Consider the following 11,060-nt stretch of genomic DNA (forward strand, 5'->3'; position numbering starts at 1 on the left):
AATCTGGCGGACTGCCAAGAATTGCAGAAGCTCCTGGATTTATTCAAATGTTGGTGTGAGCGTAATATGATGGTCCTGGCTGTTTCAAAGTGTTACGTAATAAGCTTTCATCGCACTGCCGAAACCGTGGTTTTCGATTATAGTATCGCAGGAACAACTTTACAACGTGTGGATCATGTTAAAGATCTAGGCGTCGTGTTGGATGACAGGCTAACTTTCAGACGCCATTTTTCAACTACGATCGACAAAGCGAATCGCCAGCTTGGTTTTATTTTTAAAATCTCAAATGAATTCCGCGATCCTTTATGCTACAAAGCCTTGTACTGCTCATTGGTACGCTCTCAACTCGAATTTGCTTCTGCTGTCTGGAATCCATATCAAGCTATTTGGACTGCTCGGTTCGAAGCTGTGCAACGCAAGTTCGTACGATATGCCCTGCGCCATCTCCCATGGACGGACCCGCTGAATTTACCACCGTATGCTGATCGCTGTAGTCTGCTGGGGCTAGATGCTCTTGATAAGCGGAGAAACGTGGCGCAAGCCGTTTTCATCGCCAAACTTCTGTTATCCGAGTACGACGTGCCAGATTTGTTGGAAACAATTCCATTGTATGCACCCTCACGATCCCTTCGACCTCGAGATTTGCTCTTTGAAGAAAGGCATAACACTAATTATGCTGCCAATAGCTACTTTGTCGCTATGATCCGCCATTTCAACGAGGTGTCGGACCAATTCGACTTCAACATCAGTTCATCCGCGTTTCGTCAACGGCTAAACAGATTTTTATCAACTGACCTTTAGTTTTAAGTTTTCATGTAGACGACACAGTCAGTTGAAATAAGCAAAATAAATAAATAAAATTTTATTTCCCTCTTTAAGCGCTGGAATTGGCTTTTGAGGTTTTTTAATATTTTTCGTTAATTTCCAAAAGAATTTCGAACTGGGATCCAACTTCGAGACATTATTCTCAAAGTTGGTATTTCTCAGAAAAGCGAAACGTTTTTTAATTTCATTTTGCAAATCTCGCCAAATAACTTTCAACGCGGGATCGCGAGTTCTTTGGTATTGCCTTCGCCTCACATTTTTAAGACGGATCAGTAGCTGAAGATCGGCGTCAATAATAATGGAGTTGAATTTAATTTCACATTTAGGAATTGCAATGCCTCTGGCTTCGACAATTAAATTTGTCAAAGATACGAGAGCATTATCAATATCACTTTTGGTATCGAGAGGAATATCAACATCAAAATTCCTATCGATATACGTTTTATATAAATCCCAATCAGCCCTATGATAATTAAAAGTAGAGCTGATTGGATTATAAATAACTTCTTGTGAGATTTCAAATGTCACAGGAAGGTGATCAGAGTCAAAGTCAGCATGAGTTACCAATTGGCCACACAGCTGACTTGAATCCGTTAAAACCAAATCAATTGTCGAAGGATTTCGAGTGGATGAAAAACAAGTTGGGCCATTGGGATATTGAATAGTATATTATCCCGCAGAACAATCTTCAAATAAAATGTTGCCGTTGGAATTGCTTTGGGCATTATTCCATGAACGGTGTTTGGCATTGAAGTCACCAATTACGAAGAATTTTGATTTGTTGCGAGTCAGAATTTGAAGATCAGCTTTCAACAAATTCTTTTGCTGCCCATTGCATTGAAAAGGCAAATAGGCTGCAATGAAGGAAAATTGACCAAAATTTGTTTCAACAGGAACTCCCAAGGTTTCAAAAACTTTGGTTTCAAACGAAGAAAATAATTTATGTTTGATACGTCTATTAATGACAATGGCGACCACACCACAGGCGCTGTCAAGACGATCATTTCTGTAGATAAAATAATTTGGATCTCTTTTAATGGAGAGTCCGGGCTTTAAATAAGTTTCTGTTATAATGGCAATATGCACATTATGAACTGTTAGGAAGTTGAATAATTCATCTTCCTAACCCTTTAGAGAGCGGGCATTCCAATTTAGAACTTTCACACAATTATTTAGATCCATTAAAACGGAGTAACAATTTTTTGTGTGTACTTTATACCAACCTGAACAGTTTCTGGTATGGTATTTGCTTTGAACATTGCATCAATCATGCTATGCAATTGTTCAGTTAAAAAATCAAAGTCGGAAGCTGTCATGCTACCTGAATCGGCAACATGACCATTATTTTCCGTTGGGACATGGGAATAAACCTCATTTTGAGAAGATAAATTTTGTCTACCAGCAGCGATGTTTGCATACGTAGGTACATTCGAAAAATTGGAATTTACTGAAGTGCTTGCTACCCGTTGACGAGCGGCAAAATTTGTTTGTGAATTGTGGTGGATATGAATTGCTCGACCGGTAACTGGTTTCGAAATTTGAGCGTTTGAAAATTTCTACCCGTCGAATCTGGGATCCGATTGGAATTTCCGTCATCAATTTTGCACGGGAATTCAAAACTTTTGCGTGAAGGGCATTCCCAGAGGATTTATGATTGCCCCCACAATTTGCACATTTAAATTTATTGGAATCTTCTCTCCCAGGACATGCGTCCTTGGCGTGAGAGGTTCCACCACAAATCATGCATTTAGCATCCATGTGACAATGTTTGGTTCCATGACCCCACTTTTGGCATTTACGGCACTGGGTGGGGTTTGAAATTTCCCCAGGCCTACGGGAAATGTTCCCATGTAACACGGACATGGGACATAATACAGGCCTTTCCAAACTTTTCATATTATTTAGTTCACTTTTGTTAAAATGAACTAAATAAAATTCTTGAGAAATGCCCCTCTGGGAAGTACCAGAGTGGGATTTCTTTTTCATCTTAATTACTTGGACTGGTGAAAATCCAAGTAATTGAGAAATTTCAATTTTAATCTCATCCAGTGATTTATCATCACTGGGGAGACCTTTCAAGACGACTTTGAACAATCGCTCAGTTTTGTCGTCGTATGTGAAGAATTTATGGCGCTTCTCAGTTAAATACTGAAAAAGACGTTTGCGATCGTCAAAGGATCCCGGCAAAACGCGGCAATCACCCTTCCTAACAATCTGAAATGAAACCTTGATCCCCTGAAGGTTACTCAAAATCTCATTCCGGAAGCCAGAAAACTCGGCAACAGATACCACAATTGGCGGAATCCTTTGCTTTTTCGCATGAATCGAATCACCTGGGCTAGAGGTATATTCGATTCGCTCAATTTCATCATTAATCAAATCGAACTGATTGCTCAGTTCGATTGGAGAAGAATTACTTCCGATATTAGAGTTAGAAGGAATATATGAATTCTCCAGCTTCCTTCTATTTTTTCCGCGCTTTGGCAGGACGGTCTTGAAACATTGTTTCTTTGAAGGAAGTGGAGAATTCAGAGACTCCCCCTTCCTCTTGTTTTATTAATGCTCATTGCTGAGCGTGGAGACGTGACCTTCTAAGAGGTTTTTTCCCAGAACGGTGTCCCTGCAGGATTACCACCGCTTGTCGGAATTTTACTTCCGCAAACGGGTCCAACGTAAAACGAAGGCACGGGTCCTTGCAAAGATCGTAACGGGATCAGTGGGTACAAATAGCGCTAAGAAGCACCGTTGAAATTAAAATAGCTTCGGGTAGTATTAATAACTTCCTTCCGCAAAGAGAGAAAGAACCGCACAGCACGAAAGCACGATGCGGTCTGAATTTCTTTTTTTTTTGCATTATCGCGAACAATCGCGTAATGTAAAAGAAGGAATGATCTTCTTTTTTGCATTGCTCCGAACAAACGCGTGCTTTAAAAGAAGGCATCATCAGCCCTTTTTTATTATCCCGAGTTATTGCGTAATTTAAAAGAAGGAGTATCCTCCCCTTTTGCATTTCACCGAGCAAACGCGTGATATAAAAGAAAAGCCATATCACGTGTTTCGTATGTCTCAAGCAACCGTTTGATTAAAAAAAATGATGCGAACAAAAACTCATAAAAATAGAATTGCCTTTACTTACACTTTTTGGGGAATAATACGTTCTGAGGAATGGTCTCCTCGGAATTAGTAAATATATCCTGGGAAAAAGATTCAAATGGTACGGTTTTCGACAGACAGTTTTCCGGGAAATTGTAAAGAACCTAAATCTTTGATAAGAACATCAATTATTAAAGTGTAGTCATCTAAACTGAAAGAACAGCCTATGCTATGCTATGCAAATGAAGGGAAAAATCATATTGTAATTATAACTTACATAAATGCCAATAACAACTTTTCTGAAAGAATTGTAATTTTTCTGAGTATACATATATTGTTTTTAATCAATTATGCCAAAGGACCATTATGTCAAACGGCTATTACGCCAAACGACTATTATGCCAAATTAGTTTATGCCAAACGACTTTATGCCAAACGGCGTACCCCCGAAGCAGCTGAAGCAGCCAAGAAGCAAAAGAGGAGAGGAAACCGCTACTGCGCTATGGTAACCTTAGACGTGAAAAATGCGTTCAACAGTGCCAGCTGGGAAGCAATAGCCAGCTCCCTACACAGAATGGGGGTTCTAGGCTACCTGTGCAGAATTCTGAAGAGGTACCGTCAACTGGGGGGAAGATGATCATTGAGGTGAAGATGATCATTTGATGTGTCAGTCAAAAGTGTCAAATTTTTTTATGAAACGGTAGTCAACAATATTCTCCGTTCAAGTAATGTTACCGCTAGGTAGAAATCCTAGTTTTTCGATTATAATCATGAAAATGTATTTTGTGGAAGAAAGAGAGAGATAGTCATAAATGACGCTATTTTCGTTTCAAATATTGACTTCGTAGACTTCTTTACGTAGTAAATTCAACATTCATACAAATAACGTAGTGTATTTTGACTACTAGGTCATAATGATTTTAGTAGAGCTGTCTTGATCAACTTCACCCCAAACCAGATTACTCAAAAAATGAGTGATAATTTAATTTATTTTAATAAATGCGAACGCATTTCAGAAAACTAAAGTTGTTGATTATTGCAATGTATAGCAGTACATGTTTTGAAAATATTTGTTTCGATTTAAAATGTAAACGCACATTGTTATTGCATGTTTTCTCTTAAAAATGATCATCTTCCCCCAGTTGACGGTACTTCGAGAATAGGACGTTGATCTACGAAACACACGAAGGTCTGAAGAGAATAGGCATAACAGCGGGTGTTCCCCAAGGCTCCATTCTGGGGCCGACGTCGTGGAACGCGATGTACGATGGGCTGTTGCAGCTAACACTACCAAGAGGTGTGAAGATCGTTGGGTTTGTGGACGACGTGGCTCTCATGGTATTCGGTGAAACAATAGAAGAGGTAGAAGTACGAGCAGGGCAGGCGATAGAAATAATCGAAAACTGGATGTGCGGGAAAAAGCTGGCATTGGCCCATCACAAAACCGAAGTGATGATGATCAGCAACCGAAAGGCAGTACAGCATAGTACGATTACGGCCGCAGAAGCCAACATCGCCTCAAAGCGAGAGGTAAAGCACCTCGGGGTAATGATCGACGACCGGCTCAATTTCAATAGCCACGTTGATTATGCTTGCGAGAAGGCAACTAAAGCGATCACAGCGTTGACCAGAATCATGTCAAACAGTTCCGCGATTAGTAGCAGTAAGAGAAGACTCCTGGCCAGCGTATCTACGTCAATTCTCAGATACGGAGCTCCTGTCTGGGCGGCTGGTGTAATCACGAGGAGGAACCTTACTCGGCTCAATAGCACCTATAGGCTGATGGCCATGAGAGTGGCAAGTGCATTGTACCATATCGATGGATGCGGTCTGTGCCATAGTAGGAATGACCCCCATAAACATCTTATTGGAGGAGGACTGTGAGTGCTACAGACTGCGAGGAACGGTTGGTGCTCGCATGATTGCGAGAGCCGATTCGATGAGGAAGTGGCAGCTGGCTTGGGACAGTAGTTCGAAAGGAAGGTGGACATATCGGCTCATTCCGAACCTGTCGCTGTGGGTGGACAGAAAACACGGGGAAGTGAACTTCTTCCTGACACAATTCTTGTCGGGCCATGGATGTTTTCGGAAGTATCTGCACAGATTCGGACACGCAGAGTCCCCCCTTTACCCGGCCTGTCCGAACTGCGAGGAGACACCGGAGCACATGTTTTTCGACTGTCCTCGATTCAGGACAGAGCGAAGTGTGCTCTCAGTAGGCAGCGCTAGTAATATAAACCCCGAGAACATCGTGCAAGAAATGTGCAAGAATGAGAATACGTGGAACGAAATAGGAAGAGCGGTAACGCAGATCATGAAATCGCTGCAGCGAAAATGGCGTGAAGACCAGATGGTATCTGGAAGCGATCATAATAGCACGGTCGGTTACGGGAAGCTTCCGCCCTTCGGGGAACTTCCTGTCGGGGTAGGATAGATCCGCCGCCGGGGACTTTCTGAGTAGATCGCGATCCATTTGGGAGCTTAATGGCTCCAGAATACAGAAGATTGGTTTCGAAAAGCTTCCGCCGCCGAGGAGCCTTTAGTCGGAGTAGGCTAGATCCGTCATCGGGGACTAGGCCGAGTAGAACGTGACACGTTGGTAGCACTGGTTTCGGGTCGTCGGAGCACCATTGAACCGGACGCTATGCTCCACCTGGAATCTCTGGATCGACTTCGGCACTCGGACCGGTCACTCGCTGAAATAAGAAAGGCCTCCAGTCCTGCGCTGATCTGGAAAACACCAGAAATGTTAAAAGTGGTAAAAATATTCAACAAGTCTTACACACAAGCGAGTCGTCGGTTCCGAGGGAAATTCCACGTCGGGAACTCCCTGTCGGAGTAGGATAGATCTGCCGCCGGGGATCATCCGAGTAGCCCGCGATTTAGCTGGGAGCTAAATGGCTCAACGAAAAAGTGCAGCAAAAAGTCAAGAAAACTATGCTGGGAACCGAACGGCTCAATGATAACAAATGTTCCGTTCGAGGGAGTTTCCGCTACCGGGAAGCTTCTAGTCGGAGTAGGCTAGATCCACCGCCGGGGACTATGCCGAGTAGTTCGTGACGCGTCGAATAATCGGCTTTGGGTAGTCGAAGCGCCAGTGAACCGGACGTTATGCTCCACCCGGAATCTCTGGACCGACTTTGGCATCCAACCGGTTTCCCGTTGAAGTGAGAAAGTGCCTCGGACTATCTAGGTGAGACATTAGTGTTGGACACGCAATAAACTTCCACGGGTCGTCGGTTTTCGGGGAAGCTCTCGCCGCCGGGGGACTTCCCGTCGGAGTAGGATAGATTCGCCGCCGGGGACTATCTGAGTAGGCTGCGAGCACGTCGAGAGCTAAATGGCTCAAAGATGCAGTGGTGCTGAATGGCATGAGGAAGAGAGACAGTGAGCGTCAAAGATTAAGAGACGCGCAAACCGAATAAAAAATGCTTCGATGAGAAAAATGTAGCGAACTAGCTGTGCTTGCTAGAGGCTGAACACGTGAAGTGCATGAGCACAGCCCCCTCCGAAGTATTGACATCCAGTAAGTCCCGGGGGGAACAGGGCATGTGAAGAGAGGGTAACTCAAGTAACCTTCTGTTACTTGAGTGGGTTTAGTGGGTTCGGCGGGCCGGCCTTCTGTCGACCGCGCCAACCCCACTCCCTGAGTGATAATTTCAGGTGTCTGTAAGCAGATTTGCCTTCATCACTCTATAAAAACACACACACACACACACACACACACACACACACACACACACACACACACACACACACACACACACACACACACACACACACACACACACACACACACACACACACCAAAGAGATGGAGAGATGCTTCAAATGCATGGCGTTTGGACACCAGGCGCGAAACTGCAAAGGTCCGGATAGATCCGGTCTATGTAGAAAATGTGGCGAAGAAGGACACGTTGCTAGGGACTGTACGAAGCAACCGCGATGCCTGCTCTGCAAACCGGAGGACGGAAACGACCATACGACTGGGTGGCTTCCAATGCCCTGCCTACAAAAAAGCGATGGTGGCTCGAGATTAATGGAGATCATCCAGTTAAATCTCAATCATTGCGACACCGCACAGCAGCTGTTGTGGCAGTCGACAACAGAAGCAATGTGCGACGAGGCAATTATTGCTGAGCCGTATCGAATCCCTTCTGACAACGACAACTTGGAGGCGGATGCTGCGGAGCTTGCGGCTATCTAAGTGATGGGCAGATTCCCTATCCAAGAGGTGGTAGACAGCTCTAACGAAGGTTTTGTTGTCGCCAAAATCAACGGGATCTTCGTGTGTAGCTGCTACGCACCCCCACGGTGGACTTTAGAGCAGTATAACAGGATGCTCGATGCACTCACGGAGAAGCTGATCGGCCTTAAACCCGCAATCATCGGAGGCGACTTCAATGCTTGGGCAGTGGATTGGGGAGCAGGCTGACCAACGCCAGAGGTTACAGTTTGCTGGAGGCGCTTGCAAAGCTGGAAGTCAGACTGTGCAACGAAGGTACCGTTAGTACATTTCGCAGAGACAGCAGGGAGTCCATCATTGACGTGACGTTTTGCAGCCCGTCGCTGGTGAGAAACATGAACTGGGGAGTTTGTGAGGACTACACTCATAGTGATCGCAAGCTATCCGGTATAGTGTTGGAACACGGCTACCGACGACGCGGAGAGATAAGGACTACCGGGCGAAGATGGAAAACGAAGGACTTTGACAAGGAGCTTTTCATCGAAGCACTTCGAGTTGACAGCGGCGCAATAAATCTGGAAGCAGATGAACTGACGGAAACGTTAGCGAGGGCTTGCGATGCGTCGATGCCAAGAAAACTGGAGCCATTAGACAGCCGACGCCCAAATTACTGGTGGAACGAATCTCTTGCCAATCTTCGTGCTGCCTGTCTCAGGGCCAGGAGACGTTTTCAGAGGGCAAGGTCTGAAACGGTAAGAGAAGAACGTAAGATAGTTTTCCGGGAAGCTAGAGCGGCTTTCAAACGGGAGATCAAAGTCAGCAAGTCCAACTGCTTCAAGCAGTTGTGCCTAGAAGCTGACGCTGATCCTTGGGGCAATGCTTATCGGGTGGCAATAACGAAAATCAAGGGTCCAGCGACGCCAGCGGAGATGTGTCCGGACAAGCTGAAGATCATCGTGGACGGTCTTTTCCCGCAACATGATTCTACGATGTGGCCGCCTGCACCGTACGAAGATGAAGACCGTGTCACCATTGCAGGTATGCAAGTCTCCAACGACGAGCTGTCATCAGTGGCGAAAGGTCTGAAGAAGAAGAAAGCTCCGGGTCCGGATGGAATTCCAAACGTGGCTTTAAAAACTGCGATACTGGCGTTTCCAGATTTGTTCAGGATGGTGCTGCAGAAATGCCTAGCAGATGGTTACTTTCCGAATAAGTGGAAGATTCAGAAACTGGTGTTACTGCCGAAACCAGGAAAACCGTTGGGGAATCCAGCTTCGTATAGGCCCATATGCCTGCTGGATACACTGGGGAAGCTTCTGGAAAGGATTATCCTTAACAGGCTGACGCAGTTCACGGAGGGTGAGATCGGCTTGTCGGAGAAGCAGTTTGGATTCCGAAAAGGCAGATCGACGGTGGATGCAATTAAGGCGGTCGTTGAAGTTGCAGAGAAAGCATCCAAGAAAAAGAGGTGCGGCAATCGGTTCTGCGCCGTAGTAACAATTGACGTCAAAAACGCGTTCAACAGTGCCAGCTGGGGAGGCCATCGCCGTCGCGCTGCATGGAATGCGGGTTCCTGGCTATTTGTAGAATCGCCAGAGCTACTTCGAAAACCGGATTCTGGTCTACGATACGAACTCGGGGCAGAAGTCGATTAGGGTTACGGCGGGTGTTCCGCAAGGCTCCATACTTGGCCCAATGCTGTGGAACGTTATGTACAACGGAGTGCTAAAGCTGAAGTTGCCCAAAGGCGTGCAGATCTTCGGATTCGCGGATGATGTCGTTCTAACGATAACCGGAGAGTCGCTGGAAGAGGTAGATATGCTGGTGGCGGAGACGACCGACGCAGTTGAAAACTGGATGAATGAAGTCAAGCTGCAGCTTGCTCACCTAAAACGGAAGTGATGCTGGTCAGCAACTGCTGCCGAATCATACAGCGAATGCAGATTATCGTCGGAGAGCACGACATACCGTCCGTGCGGGCTTTGAGACATCTAGGAGTGATGATCGACGACCGTTTGAATTTCAACACTCATGTCGACTATTCCTGCGAGAAGGCGGCAAAGATGGTCAGTGCGCTTGCTAGGATCATGCCGAACGTTGGCGGACCGAGAGGCAGCTGTAGGCGTCTTCTGGCGACCGTATCATCCTCAATACTTAGGTACGGCGTTCCAGCCTGGGGAGCTGCGCTCAAGACGAAACGTAATCGCAGGAAGTTGAATAGCGTGTTTCGTCTAATGGCCATTCGAGTGGCGAGTGCGTACCGAACAATTTCGTCAGAGGCAGTTTGCGTTATCGCAGGGATGATTCCAATCTGCATAACCTTAGCAGAGGATATCGAGTGCTACCAACGGAGAGGTACCAGAAATGTGAGGGAGGCGATGAGACTGGACTCAATGGTGAAGTGGCAGCAGGAGTGGGACAATGCAGACAATGGAAGGTGGACCCACCGGCTCATCCCCAATGTGTCGACGTGGGTGAACAGGGAGCATGGAGAGGTGAACTTTCACCTCACTCAGTTCCTATCCGGACACGGTTGTTTCCGCCAATATCTGCACCGATGTGGCCATGCGTCATCGCCATTCTGCCCGGCGTGCATCAACGTAGAGGAGACTCCAGAGCACGTGTTATTCGATTGTCCGAGGTTTGCGGAAGCACGTAGAGGAATGCCTGCCCTAAGCGTGGACAACATCGCAGAGCGAATGTGTCACGATGAAGATACGTGGAATGTGGTAAGCAGAGTCGTGAGGCAAATATTGTCAGAGCTGCAGCGTAGATGGAGAAGGACCAGCAAACAAGCGTCGGCTCGGAGGAAAATCCAGCATAGTGAGCAGTGTTGGCCTCAGGTCGTCGGGGCGCCGGTGAACCGGAAGTTTTCTGCCAACCGGAATCGTCGGACCGACTTCGGCACTCGATCAGTCAACCTGCTGAAGAAAGAAGAAAGAAGAAGGAAGTGCTT

This window comes from Armigeres subalbatus, chromosome 3 (assembly GCF_024139115.2).
Source record: "Armigeres subalbatus isolate Guangzhou_Male chromosome 3, GZ_Asu_2, whole genome shotgun sequence".
In the NCBI taxonomy this organism is placed as follows: Eukaryota; Metazoa; Arthropoda; class Insecta; order Diptera; family Culicidae; genus Armigeres; species Armigeres subalbatus.